The sequence below is a fragment of the Pteropus medius genome, unplaced genomic scaffold (genome assembly GCF_902729225.1).
Source record: "Pteropus medius unplaced genomic scaffold, Ma_sr-lr_union100, whole genome shotgun sequence".
NCBI classification, from domain to species: Eukaryota; Metazoa; Chordata; class Mammalia; order Chiroptera; family Pteropodidae; genus Pteropus; species Pteropus medius.
In genome coordinates, this window is record NW_024342730.1 from 68,718 (window position 1) to 81,338 (window position 12,621).

General features: G+C 37.9%; 1 long non-coding RNA gene across 1 annotated transcript; it reads right to left on the reverse strand.

Moving 5' to 3' along the window:
• Positions 1 to 6,850: 6,850 nt before the first annotated feature.
• On the reverse strand, positions 6,851 to 8,853 carry LOC120605967 (uncharacterized). The gene is made up of 2 exons (XR_005653795.1): positions 8,773 to 8,853; positions 6,851 to 7,888 (listed from the first exon to the last, which is right to left on the reverse strand). It is a non-coding gene; the product is annotated as an uncharacterized LOC120605967 (long non-coding RNA).
• Positions 8,854 to 12,621: the final 3,768 nt, after the last annotated feature.

Below are 12,621 nucleotides of genomic sequence, written 5' to 3' on the forward strand. Positions count from 1 at the left end.
TCAAATTCATAAAATCCTCTTTAAGTCCAAGGTCCATGAATTTATTCCCTATGTTTTCTTCTATGCATTTTATTGTTTCAGGTCTTATATTCAGGTCCCGAATCCATTTTGATTTAATTTTGGTGTGTGGTGATAGACAACAGTCTGGTTTTATTCTTTTGCAGATGGCTTTCCAGTTTTCCCAGCACCATTTATTGAAGAAACTTTCTCCACTGCATGTTTTGGCCTTTTTGTCAAAAATTTTTTGCCCATTTAAAAAATGAGTTTACTTCTGGCCTCTCGATTCTGTTCCCCTGGTCTCTGTGTCTGTTTTTCTGTCAATACCATGCCGTTTTGATGACTGTCACTTTGTAGTATAATTTGAAGTCAGGCAGAGTGATGATTCCAGCCTTGTTCTTTTTTCTCAGGATGGCTTTGGCGATTTGGGGCCTTTTGAACTTCTATACAATTCTGATGATTTTTGTTCTATTTCTTAAAAAAAAAATGCCAATGGGATTTTGATGGGACTTGCATTAAATCTGTATAATGCTTTAGGTAATATGGTCATTTTAACTATGTTGATTCTTCCAACCCAAGAACACAGAATATCTTTCCATTTCTTTGTATCTTCTTTGATATTTTTTAAATAGGGTCTTGTAGTTTTCATTATGTAGGTTCTTCACATGTTTCATTAGATTCATTACTAGGTATTTTATTCTTTTTGTTGCAATTGCAAAAGGAATTATTTTTTCCAATTCCTTTTCTGACACTTCATGATTAGAGTATAGGAATGATATGGATTTTTTATAATTGATTTTATATCCAGAAACTTTACTGTATTTGCTTATTGTTTCTAGTAGTGTTTTTGTGGAGTCTTTAGGGTTTTCTATATAGAGAATCATGTTATCCACAAATAGAGACAGTTCGACTTCTTCGTTTCCTATTTGGATACCTTTTATATCTTCTCTTGTCTGATTGCACTTGCTAGGAACTTCAATGTCATATTGAATAACAGTGGTGATAGTAGACAGCCTTGCCTTGTTCCTGATCTTAGTTTTTCACCATTAAATATAATGTTGGCTGAGGGCTTGTCATATATAGCCTTTATTATATTAAGGTACTTTCTTTCTATACTGATTTTGTTAAGTGTTTTGATCATAATTGGATGCTGTATATTGTCAAAAGCTTTTTCTGCATCTGTTGATATGATCGTATGATTCTTACTTTTTAATTTGTTTATGTGGTGTATCACATTAATCGAGTTGCGTATGGTGAACCATCCTTGTGCCCCTGGGATGAAGCCCACTTGATCGTGGTGAATAATCTTTCTAATATATTGCTGTATTCAGTTCGCTAGTATCTTATTTAGGATTTTCGCATCTGTGTTCATGAGAGATATCGGTCTATAGTTTTCTTTTTTTGTGTTATCTTTACCAGGTTTTGGTATCAGAGTAATATTGGCCTCATAAAATGAGTTAGGAAGTATTGCCTCCTCTTTGCTTTTTTGGAAGAGTTTGAGGAGAATAGGTATTACATCTTCTTTGAATGTTTGATAGAATTCACTGGTGAAGCCATCTGGTCCTGGACTTTTCCTTTTTGGTAGGTTTTTGAATATTGTTTCAATTTCCATACTGCTGATAGGTATGTTTATAGTTTTTCTTGATTCAGTCTAGGAAGTTTGTACCTTTCTACGTACTTGTCCATTTCTTCTAGGTTATTAAATTTGTCATTATATACTTTTTCATAGTATTGATATATTATCAATTGTATTTCTGCATTGTCTGTCATAATTTCCCTTTTTTTGTCACTGATTTTGCTTATTTGTGTCCTTTCTCTTTTTTCTCTAGTAGTCTAGCCACGTGTTTCTCAATTTTATTAAGCTTCTCAAAAAAAAAAAACAACAGCTCTTTGTTGCGTTTATTTTTCTATTGTTTTTTGTTTTCAGTTTCATTCAATTCTGCTCTGATTTCAATTCTTTCTTTCCTCCTGCTGATTTTAGGCTTCATCTGTTCTTCTTTCTTTAGTTTTTTAAGATGAAGCTTTAGGTTGTTTATTTGGCCTCATTCTTGTTTTTCAAGATAGGCCTGTAATGATATGAACTTTCCTCTTATGACTGCTTTTGCCGTTTCCCAAATGTTTTGATATATTGTACTATCATTCGTTTCTATGTATCTCTTGATCCCTATTTTATTTCTTCTCTTTCTTAGTCATTCTTCAGTAGCATGTTGTTTAATCTCCATGTATTTGTGAATCTTCCCACTTTCTTTCTGCAGTTGATCTCCAGCTTCAAAGCATTATGATTAGAAAATATGGTTGGTATGATTTCAATATTCTTATATTTGTTGAGGCTATCTGTGTTCCCAGTATGTGGTCAATCCTTGGGAATGTTCCATGTGCACTAGAGAAGAATGTATAAGCAGCTGTTTTGGGATGGAAGGCTCTGTAAATGTCATTATGTCCAGTTGGTCTAAAGTGTCATTTTAGGGTGTTATTTCCTTATTGATTTACTGTTGGATGATCGGTCCATGTCCGACAGTGGGGTATTTATGTCCCCTACTATGATAGTGTTTTGGTCTGTTTCTCCCTTTCATTCTGGTAGTAATTGCTTTATATATTTCAAGGCTCTCTGACTGGGAGCATAGATATTAATACCTGTTATGTCTTCTTAGTGCATAAATCCTTTATCATTATGAAGTATCCCTTAGTATCTTTCTTTACCTTTTTTATTTTGAATTCTATTTTGTCTGATATTAGTACTCCCACTTTTCTCTGAATGCCATTTGCTTGGAGTATCATGTTCATCTGAATCTATATTTGTCTTTGGAACTGAGATGTGTCTCCTGGTGATAACATGTGGTTGGGTTTTGGTTTTTGATCCAATCTGCAACTCTGTGCCTTTTTATTAATGAGTTCAGTCCATTTACATTTAGGGTGATTATTGAAATATGAGGTTTTTCTATAGCCATTTTACCTTTTGCTTTCTGGTAGCTTGGTGTTTCCATTGTTTCCTTGTTTTTGCATTTCTGTCTGTTTTTTAAATTTCATTGGGTTTGTGGATTTTCTCTCTGGTCCTTGTTGTTTTATGTTGTGCACTTCAGTTCTGGATCTTTCGCATGTGATTACCATTATGAATATGTAGAGGATAGTTATCTGTGTGTGTGTGTGTGTGTGTGTGTGTGTGTGTCCATTTTCTTCTGTGTGTGCCTCATCTCCATTTCCCTTTGCGAATTTGGATCTTTGAATCCTCCCCTTTTCTGTTATTGTTGTCTCAGTTTGTCCCTATGTATGCAGAACTTTCATTACTATCTTACAATAGCAAATCTCTTCTTACCGTTTAAGCTTACAATGCCCTGTGTTAATAAAGGTTGCACTCCTCTTCCTCTAGTCGCCATACTCATAGTTTTTTGTTTTTTTGTTTTTGTTTTTGTTTTAGGTGAGTTGACCCCTTTTGGTATTTCCTCCAATGCAGGCCTCGTAATGGAGAATTTCCTCAATCTTTCTATGTCTGGAAAGGACTTTATTTCTCCTTCATATCTAAAGCAGAGCTTTGCTGGATACATTACTCTTGGCTGGTAGTTCCTTTCATTTAATAGTTTGAACATTTGATCCCACTCCTTTCTTGCTTGTAAGCTTTGTGCTGAGAAGTCTGATGATAATCTAATGGGTTTTCCTTTATAGGTTACCGTCTTTTTTTCCCTGGCTGCCCTGAGAATTCTTTCTTTGTCATTGATTTTTGATAAATTTAATATAATGTGTCTTGGAGAAGGCCTTTTGGGTTGAGATAATTAGGTGTTCTGTTGACTTCTTGTATTCCAAGCTCCAACTCATTCCTTAGATTTGGAAAATTCTCTTCAACTATTTGTCTGAAAATGCTTTCTAATCTCTGCTCCTTTTCCTTCCCTTTGTGAATGCCCATTATTCTTATGGTGTCAGCTAGTTCTTGTATTTCTCTTCCATTACTTTTCATTATTCAGTCTCTCTCTTCTTTCTTCTAAAATATGTCTAGATTTCAGTCTTTAATATCACTGATCCTTTCCTCCTTTTGGTCAACTCTATTTCCCAAGCTTGCTATTTCATTCTTCATATCGTGTAGCATGTTGTTCGCCTCCAGAAGTTCTAATTGGTTCTTTTTTAGTATTTCAATCTCCTTGCTAAAAAAACTCATTCTGCTAATCTAGTTGTTTTTTCAATTCCTAGAATTGTTGATATAGATCATTTTGGATCTCATTGAGTTTTTTCAGAAGTACAATCCTGATTTCTCTGTCATTTAAGTCATATATTCCTATGTCTTTAAGCTTATTTTCTGGCGATTTTTTCTTTCTGAGATGCTTTGTCACCTTGGTTGTTCATAGTGTCTTGATGGAATATTCTCCACCTGGACATTAATGACAGTGTATTCTTTTTTCTTTTTTTTTTTTACAGAAAGACTTATTATATAAAAGTCTCTCTTTAGCTTATTGCTAAGAATGTGTTTTTCTTTTGATTTCCAGTAGGTGGCATCCAAGTCTCTTACATCCCTGCTTCGAGACTTAAAATTGGCTTTTTTTTTTTCTTATATTCAATTACGATCACTACCCTCAGTCTCAGTCCCTGTCAGTGTTACCTACAGTTTTGGTGGCATTTGCTCAAATTCCCCTGGGGTCTGCAGTGTTCAGTCTTGGAAGATGTGAGGGGAAGGCACCCTCTGGGTTGGTGGTTGAGGGTTGGTGCTATCTCTATGTCTCAGCCTCACTCTGCACAACCATGGCTGCTGAGAACCAGCTGTTGCCACTCTGCAGTTAGTTCCTGCTCTGCTTTCTTCTCTGATCCCTGGGTTCCGCCGTTGCATGGAGCTCACAGATCCCTTCAACAGGGCTGTTCAAGGAACTGGCCACAACTTTTCCCTTGACCCTCCTCCAGCAGGGAGCTCCAGTTACGAGAGGCAGCTTTTTTGTTCCTCATAATCTTCCCCCTAACTCTCACAGTTCTGACCTCTGGAAGCTCTTATGTGCAGATCACTCACTCACTGCTTCTGTGAAGACCGGTTGTTACCTGTTGAGTTTTAGATGTTCGCCTTATTGTTATTTCAAGGGAAATGATGTGGGAACATCTCTTACTCTGCCATGCTTCTGACATCACTCTTATCATTATTGTTTTTAATATAAGGATTTTACTTTTTAGATAAACAGAACATAGAGTCAAGTGTCATGTCCTGGCTGTTTTATGGGTATATTTATGTCCTTCCAAAAATTATAATTTAATAATATCTAACTTCACGTTCCATCAGATATTAGATGAGCCGATTACTTTTCATATACTTTTGGCTAAAAGAAAACTAATTTTACAGAGATGTGCTATTTTGTACTATTCCAAGTAGATCTACCAGTAATACATTTTTTAAACGAAAGCAATACATGTGCATGAAAAAATTATTCAAACATTTTGATGAGCAAAAAATTAAAACAACAAAAAAAACCAGGCTTTTCCTTTTCACAGGCCCTGGTCCTGCTCTGTAGAGGTAATTTTTATTATATATAAATAATACTATATAATCACTTAATTTATCAATTTTGAGTAAAATCATTGACTTCCTATAAAAGATAAAGAATAAATTTCATTTTTTCCACTTTGTTCTCCTAAAAGCACATTTTCCATTTGTTCTTTAAACTGTTAAGGATTTAAAAAAATTTTTGCTTTATCTAAATAATATATTACTATATTTAATATTATGCTTAAATAATATACTGTTTTTCTATTTTCAGCAACATTAACTGACTCAGTAAGATGTAGAGATTAGTGCCCCACTTCCACCCCTTGCAACATTCTCCACCATGGCTTTTAAATTTTAGCCAATACAGGTGGATGTTTATTTAGTCAAATCTTATGTAATTTACACTCTCCTTTGTTATTATAATAAAATCTTTCATGCTTTGTCCAAACATATTGAAAATAATGGAGAAAATATACATGGCAAATATAAATACAAGACTAAAGCTCAAATTTTGATAAAAGTTTGATAAAAGTAATATATTCTTACTTTAAGGTAAGGAGGAAGAGACTGAGGACCTTAGAAGCGATAGTAGATGCAGAAGATGTGCTCGTGAATGTGTTTATTCATAACAATACCATCAAATAAACTCAAGTGCTCTTGTTCCCACTAAAGCTGTATTAAAAACATTATGACCAGCAAGCAGGGGACACACATTACTTTTAAGTGCACCTGGAGTGTTAAGACAGATTTCCCATGTGAACTCCTCAGTGAATCCTTATGACTGCTGCTGAGGGGATGCAGAATTAACCATAAGGGAATTCTGTATAGGACTCAAAGCTATCTCTATATGCTTCAGGCTGGACTTGGGGTCGCAGGGGTCTGGAGAGGAGGGCGGGGGAAGGCAGAGCACACTCAGAAAAGAAGAATATGAATGAAACACACTAGGGATATCTGAAGAGACTGCTCAAGACCTGAATTAGCTCCAGGCTTTGAATCCTAGTCTCACCCTCCACCCTACAGACCTTAAGAGTTGGTACCTTAGCTCACCTTAACCCATTCCTGGCTTCTGGGTGTAGCACATGTGCATATGTATAAATATTTGTGTTTCTCCCAAAATTTCTATGCTAAAATCCTAACTCTTAAAAATGATAGGAGGTGGGGCCTTTGGGTGGCGCTTATAGACCCTCATTAATGGGATTGGTGTCTTATAAACGAGGCACCAGAGAGATCTCTAGCCCCCTCCCACCATGTGAGGACACAGCAGAAGGTGCTGGCTACCAACCAGGAAGAGAGCCCTCACCAGAAAGTGACTTGCTAGCACCTGATCTTGGACTTCTCAGCCTCCAGAACTATGAGAAGTAAATTTCTATTGTTTCTAATCGACCCAGTCTTTGGTATTTGATTATAGCAACTTTAATGGACTAAGACGTATTTCAAAACTTACGTGGAGAGTAAGAACTATCTTCATTTTGGCAAATACAAAGTTGGGTCAAGTCAACGAATAAAAAAATCTTAAGTAGAAAATTATGGATTATTGGATTTGAAAATACTGAATTGGTTTGTAAAAGGATGAGTGTGTGTGTGTTAATGTCCCAAAAGTCTTTGTGCCGTTGAAAGCTTTACGAACTCCAAAATTATAAATGATCCAAATTTATAAAGTTATCATTTAAAGGCTTAACTATGTATAATCCTTTTATACTTAGATTTATGAATTCAAAGAATACATTTTTAATTTTTTGTATATAGGTCCCTCTGATTGAAAATGTGACAAAACAAACACTACTTAAAATTCACAAAACTAAGTTTAAAAGTTCTGTGTCTGGGTTTATACAAGCCAAAAACATTATGTAGGGAAGCTAGAGCTGAGGACAGAGGAAATAGAGTAAAAATCCCCAGGAAATAGCCAAATTTTCAGAATCAACTTCAGATTTTCAAGGATTATGAATTGGTGGGCCTCCAGTCAAGATCTCGAAAGGGCAATGGGAACCGGGTGACATCTGGGTTCCAGATGAAATTAAGAGAAAATCATCTAAGGTCTCTCTGACAGATTGAGAGTAGAGCTGGAATGAGAGATCTGGAAGGCCCAGAAGGGTGCAGAGGTACATGTAGCTGGATGGTGAGAGGAGGGCAGTAGTTCAGCCTCCTCTTCTTATTGTCCCCTCCCCGCCCTCAGGAACCTTTGCGACTAGGCCACAGCTCTGTGATGTGAGTGGGCCTGGGATTGGTCCCCAAGTGAACTTCCAGTGCTCAGTTGCCAGAAGGCAGCAGTGATTATTCACACCATGGAAAATCCTCTCTTCTATGAAGAGCATTATTGCTACATGGAAAAGCTTCATTTTCACTCCGTGGGTGATTGACACCATCCTCGCCTTCCTGTGTGGGCTGGGGCTCTTCCTCCTGTTACTCTTCTGCTTCCAGTAATCCATCCTTACCATCAACCTAGGAAACACGGAAACATCAGGAAGGTAAGGAACTCTTGGCCCAGACCTAGCAGAGGTGATCTTTTTTCTTATTATTTCACCTTTTCTGAATCACCTAGAGAAAATGGTGAGACGGGAATTCTTGGGAATGAATAGAACATCACGTTCTAGGAACAAGCCAGGCCGAGCAGGGGTTAGAGCGAGCACATGGATTTTGATCTGAAGATCTTGGATCAGGAGTCCAGGTGTGGTGGAGGGCTCCAGGGCACAGTCCCAGATGCAGTGACTAATGGTCAAGGACTGGATACTAAGTAAGAGTTGGATCTCTTACTTAGGCCCTTGAGCACTAGTTCACCAACCGCTTTCCCATGGCAGGTGTCTAAGTCTAGCCTCTCCTCTGTTGGGGCTGATCCGAGGTCAGTGCAGAGCCCCTGAGCGCCTCTGATTAGAGGCTGGAGTGGGGCTCTGGCCTGGGAAATCAGAATCCTACCTGACTGAACTCAGAGAGGCCTATAATTCTAAGAATGTATGTTTTTTCTTTCTTCTTTCTTTTCCTGCTCTCTCTCTCTCTCTCCCCCCGCCCCCCCGCCCCACCTGCCCTGCCTGCCTTCCTTCCTTCCTTCCTTCCTTCCTTCCTTCCTTCCTTCCTTCTTTCCTTTCTTCCTTTCTTTTCCTTTCTTTCTTTTTGAGCAAGAAATTCATGGTGGGTCTCAGAAAGAAAATTCTTTTTTGCATTTATCCAAGAAGAAAAAAAAATATATTTTATCTACTTTATAAAAAAAATAAAAGGGGATAAATTAGAAAGTTACGTAAATTAAATGTAGAAAGTCACTTTGTTCATGAACACTGAGCTTCTGTAGCTTGTCTAGAGACAGGAGAGTGAGAATGAGTCTAGCCTCTCACCTGTTCTTGTCTCTCAGCTGTCAGTGGAGCCAAAGTGGAGGAGTAAGAGCAAGAAGAAAAGTAGAGCTTTGAAAGGTAAGCTTCTGGCCCTCAGCCCTGTGCCCAAGGATTTGCTCCCACCTCTCCGGCCCCTGAGGGCCGAGGTCCAGGTCTCCAAGTACACTAGCAGTGCAGCTTGTCCCTGGGAAGATCAGAACCACCATACTTCCCAGATTCATGCTGAGAACAAAGCCTTGAGAGTCTGGAAATTGGTGTTGCCCAGAAGGGGCTTTGGGGCTGTTGTGGACCAAAAGTGCCTTAGTGAGAAATGGGACCGCCGAGTCCAACTGACACAGGACAGGGCGAATCCCCCTGAGTGGAGACTCAAGTCCTACACCAAGAGAGCAAGGGTCCTTGACTGTGCACGGCGAAGAATTCAAGTACAAGCCAGAGTTTATTGGAGAGGAAATAAAGTTTCATAGACAGAGCATGGTCTCCTCTCTGAGAAAGAGTGAGAGAGAATCATATAAACTGAATTCCTAGAGTATTTCAGGAATTCAGTTTAATATGTGGTTCTTAGTTTCTATGAATTACAGTTTAAAGACTGTTTCCCTGTTTTCTTTTGATTGTACGGGTTGGCAGCGTGAAAGTTATGGGTATGCAGTGTTAATGGCATGCTGGCAATCTCAGGATTGTCTATTTGTTTTCCATGGCCTGGCCGTAGGGAACGAGTGGTTGGGTTTATTTTGTGTAGGTTATGACTTAAAGACTCTGTTTTCCTATTTTTCTCTCATTGTATGAGAAAATAGTTATCCCAGTAGGAATCTTCCTTTGTTCTGTATGTTTTCCGTGGTCTGGCAGCAGCATGTTGCAACAGCTTGCTTTAATTTGCATAGTTCTCATGCCTCTTCTCTATATCATTCTCCCCTCAGAAATTTTATTCTCTGTTCTTAAGGGAATGTCGAGGGACAAAGGTCTGTCTTCTGTAACTTCTTCAAAGCTGAGATTGGACCGTAGTCCCTGCCTCTCAGGAATAAAAATCTCTGGAAGTCTGTTCTAAGGGCACTCAAAGCAGAGAATGTGGAGTTGTTTCAGTACTTGGAAGTAGTGAGAAGCCTTGGATGGCCATCATCTTCATGTGGATGTGCTATAGCCTAGAAGATATAAATTTAATGAGAAGATTGAAAAGACAAAGTCCAAAAACTATAGCTATTAGAGGTAATTGACAATGAAGTTACTTTTCCATGGTAGTTCTTGGTGGTTTGTTAATTTAAGGTAAAGATATTTAATGCCTATGAATATTTTTAGAATTAAGATAAGATTGAATTCTTTTGAAGAGAAAACAGTGGTCTAGACACCGGACTAAAAGAATAATCATCCAGTAAAGTCCTCTGATCCCCTAGGACATGTTGACTCATCCATTTTCCAGAATAAGAGCTTAAGATCTTCCATGGGTTCACAGGAATAGGTCATACTTCTCATTCAGTTTTCTGGAGGAACCTGCGGGGATTCATAAGAAATGGGTTTAATTTAAGACAGCTGAACCCAACTGTTAATTCCTTGTAATTTGATACCAGTTTGGGATCTTAACAAAACTTGGTAGGGCCCTTTCCATTTGGGTCGAAGTTGGCTCTCTGGGGATCCCTCCTTCCATGTTTCTAATAAGACATGATCTCCTAGTTGCATTGAAGAGTCTTATTGAGTTTTAGAAAGACTGGGTGGAATGTTCTTGAAGCAGTTTTTGAGCTTGACCTGGATTAATGAGATAACTTCTGTTGAACTTCTTCATTAAAATATAAGTCTGAAGTTAAGAAGGGTTTTCCATAAACCATTTCAAAAGGATTTAGCCTCAGGGTGTCCTTGAGGGCTATCCGGACTCTTGGCAGTACACTAGGTAAAAGAGTTACCCAGGTTTCAGAGGTTTCTTGGCAAAGTTTGGCTAGCATTTCCTTAAGGACATGGTTAGCTTTTTCTACTTTTCCAGAGGATTGGGGCCTCTAGGAAGAATGAACATAAAACTTAATTCCTAAAGCAGAAGCTATATGCTGGGTTACTTTAGCAGTAAAAGAAGGCCCATTGTCATTTTGTAGACTCCTTGGTAGTCCAAATCTAAGGATTTTAGTTCTTTAAGAATTTAGAGAAGGAGTAAGGAGGCAGTAAGGAGGCCTCTCTCTTTCCAAATGGCAGCGTGTGCATGAAATACCATAAATCTCTTTTTTGAGTCAGTATAGTCTGAGTCCTTTTCACAATTGTAATGCCCTAATGAGGGCAACAGTTCTGCTTGTTGAGCAAAGGAGTTAGCTGGCAAAGTGTTAGCCTCCATGACATCTGATAAGCTTACAACAGCATATCCAGCTTTTCTGAGCCTTTAATCAATTAAATTACTTCCAACTGTGAACCATTCGGCATTAAGAGTTCACCTTTTAGATCAAGTCAGTTTGAATAAATTTGTTCTATAGTCTCAACACAATGGTGGAGAGGGGTCTCTAAATCAGGAATAGGCATCAAAGGGGCAGGGTTTAGTGTTTGACAAACTTTGAGAATGACATTAGGAGTATCTAATAAGAGGGCTTGATATTTCGATAGGCATCCTCCCGTTAAACATTGATGTTCCTTGGTTTCTAATACATTTTGTACTTGATGGGGGATTAGCACCTCAAGATGCTGCCCTAAATTAAGTTGGAAAGCTTCTTCTAACAGGGCAATGGCCGCTACAACTCATAAGCAGCTGGGCCAGCCTGAAGTTACCTGATCTAATTGTTTTGAAAAATAGACAATTGGTCTTGGAGTGTCCCCTAACTTTTGAGTTAGCAGTCCCAAAGCTATCCCTCATTTTGTTATTAACTTTTCTTTTAAGGTATTGAAAGCAACTCACATGACCCATTCCAAAGAAAGAGCTCAGTATCAGAAACTTTTATGGCTTCCTGTACAGGCTTAGCTATCATCCCAAAATTGTGTATCCATATTCTGCCAAATCCAGTCATACCTAAAAAGGTTCTTAACTGTTTCTTTGGGGAATTTTATTGCTAATACAGCTTCCTTTCTTTTTAGAGCCAAAGCCTGGGCTCTTGGTGTTAATACATATCCTAGGTATTTAACTTCCTAGAGGGAAATTTGTGCCTTTTGTAGAGACACCCAATATCCTTGTTTTCCTAAAAAAAAATAATTTAAAACTTGGACAGTGTTAGAATCAACTTTCTTTTGATGGGCTTGTTATTAACAAATCATCTACATATTGAATATGAGAACCATATGTAAATTTTAAATTCCTAAGTTCCTTGGCTAGAGCATTCCCAAACAAATGGAGACTACCCTGGAAACCTTGGGGTAGGACTGTGCAAGTATATTGAGAGATTTTATATGTGTTAGGATCAGTCTAACTCAAATGTAAATAGGATGTAAAGGGATGTAAAGGGATTTTAAAAAATAGCATCTTTAAGGTCTAAGACTGTAAACCAGTGGGTATTCTCTGAAATCTGAGTCAGAAGGGTTTAGGGATTGGGGATGATTAGATGAATTGGGACTATAGCTTCATTTGTTGCCCTCAAATCTTGGACAAATCTGTATTCCTCATTAGGCTTTATATTGGTAGAATAGGGGTATTATAAAGTGACTAGCATGGCTTTAGCAGTCCATATTTTAAGAATCTTTTCATTACTGGTTGTATACCCCATTGCACCTTGGTCTATTTTTTACATGGATAATTAATATTAGGTTTTAGTTGTATTTTAATAGGAATGACATTAATAGCTCTTCCAGGGACTTCTGTGGCCCAAACACTAGGATCAACCCATGAGCTAATATTGGGGGGGTATCAATGTATAGGATCCTGTAAGTGGAATAGAATCCTGAAATGTGGGCTAATAAATT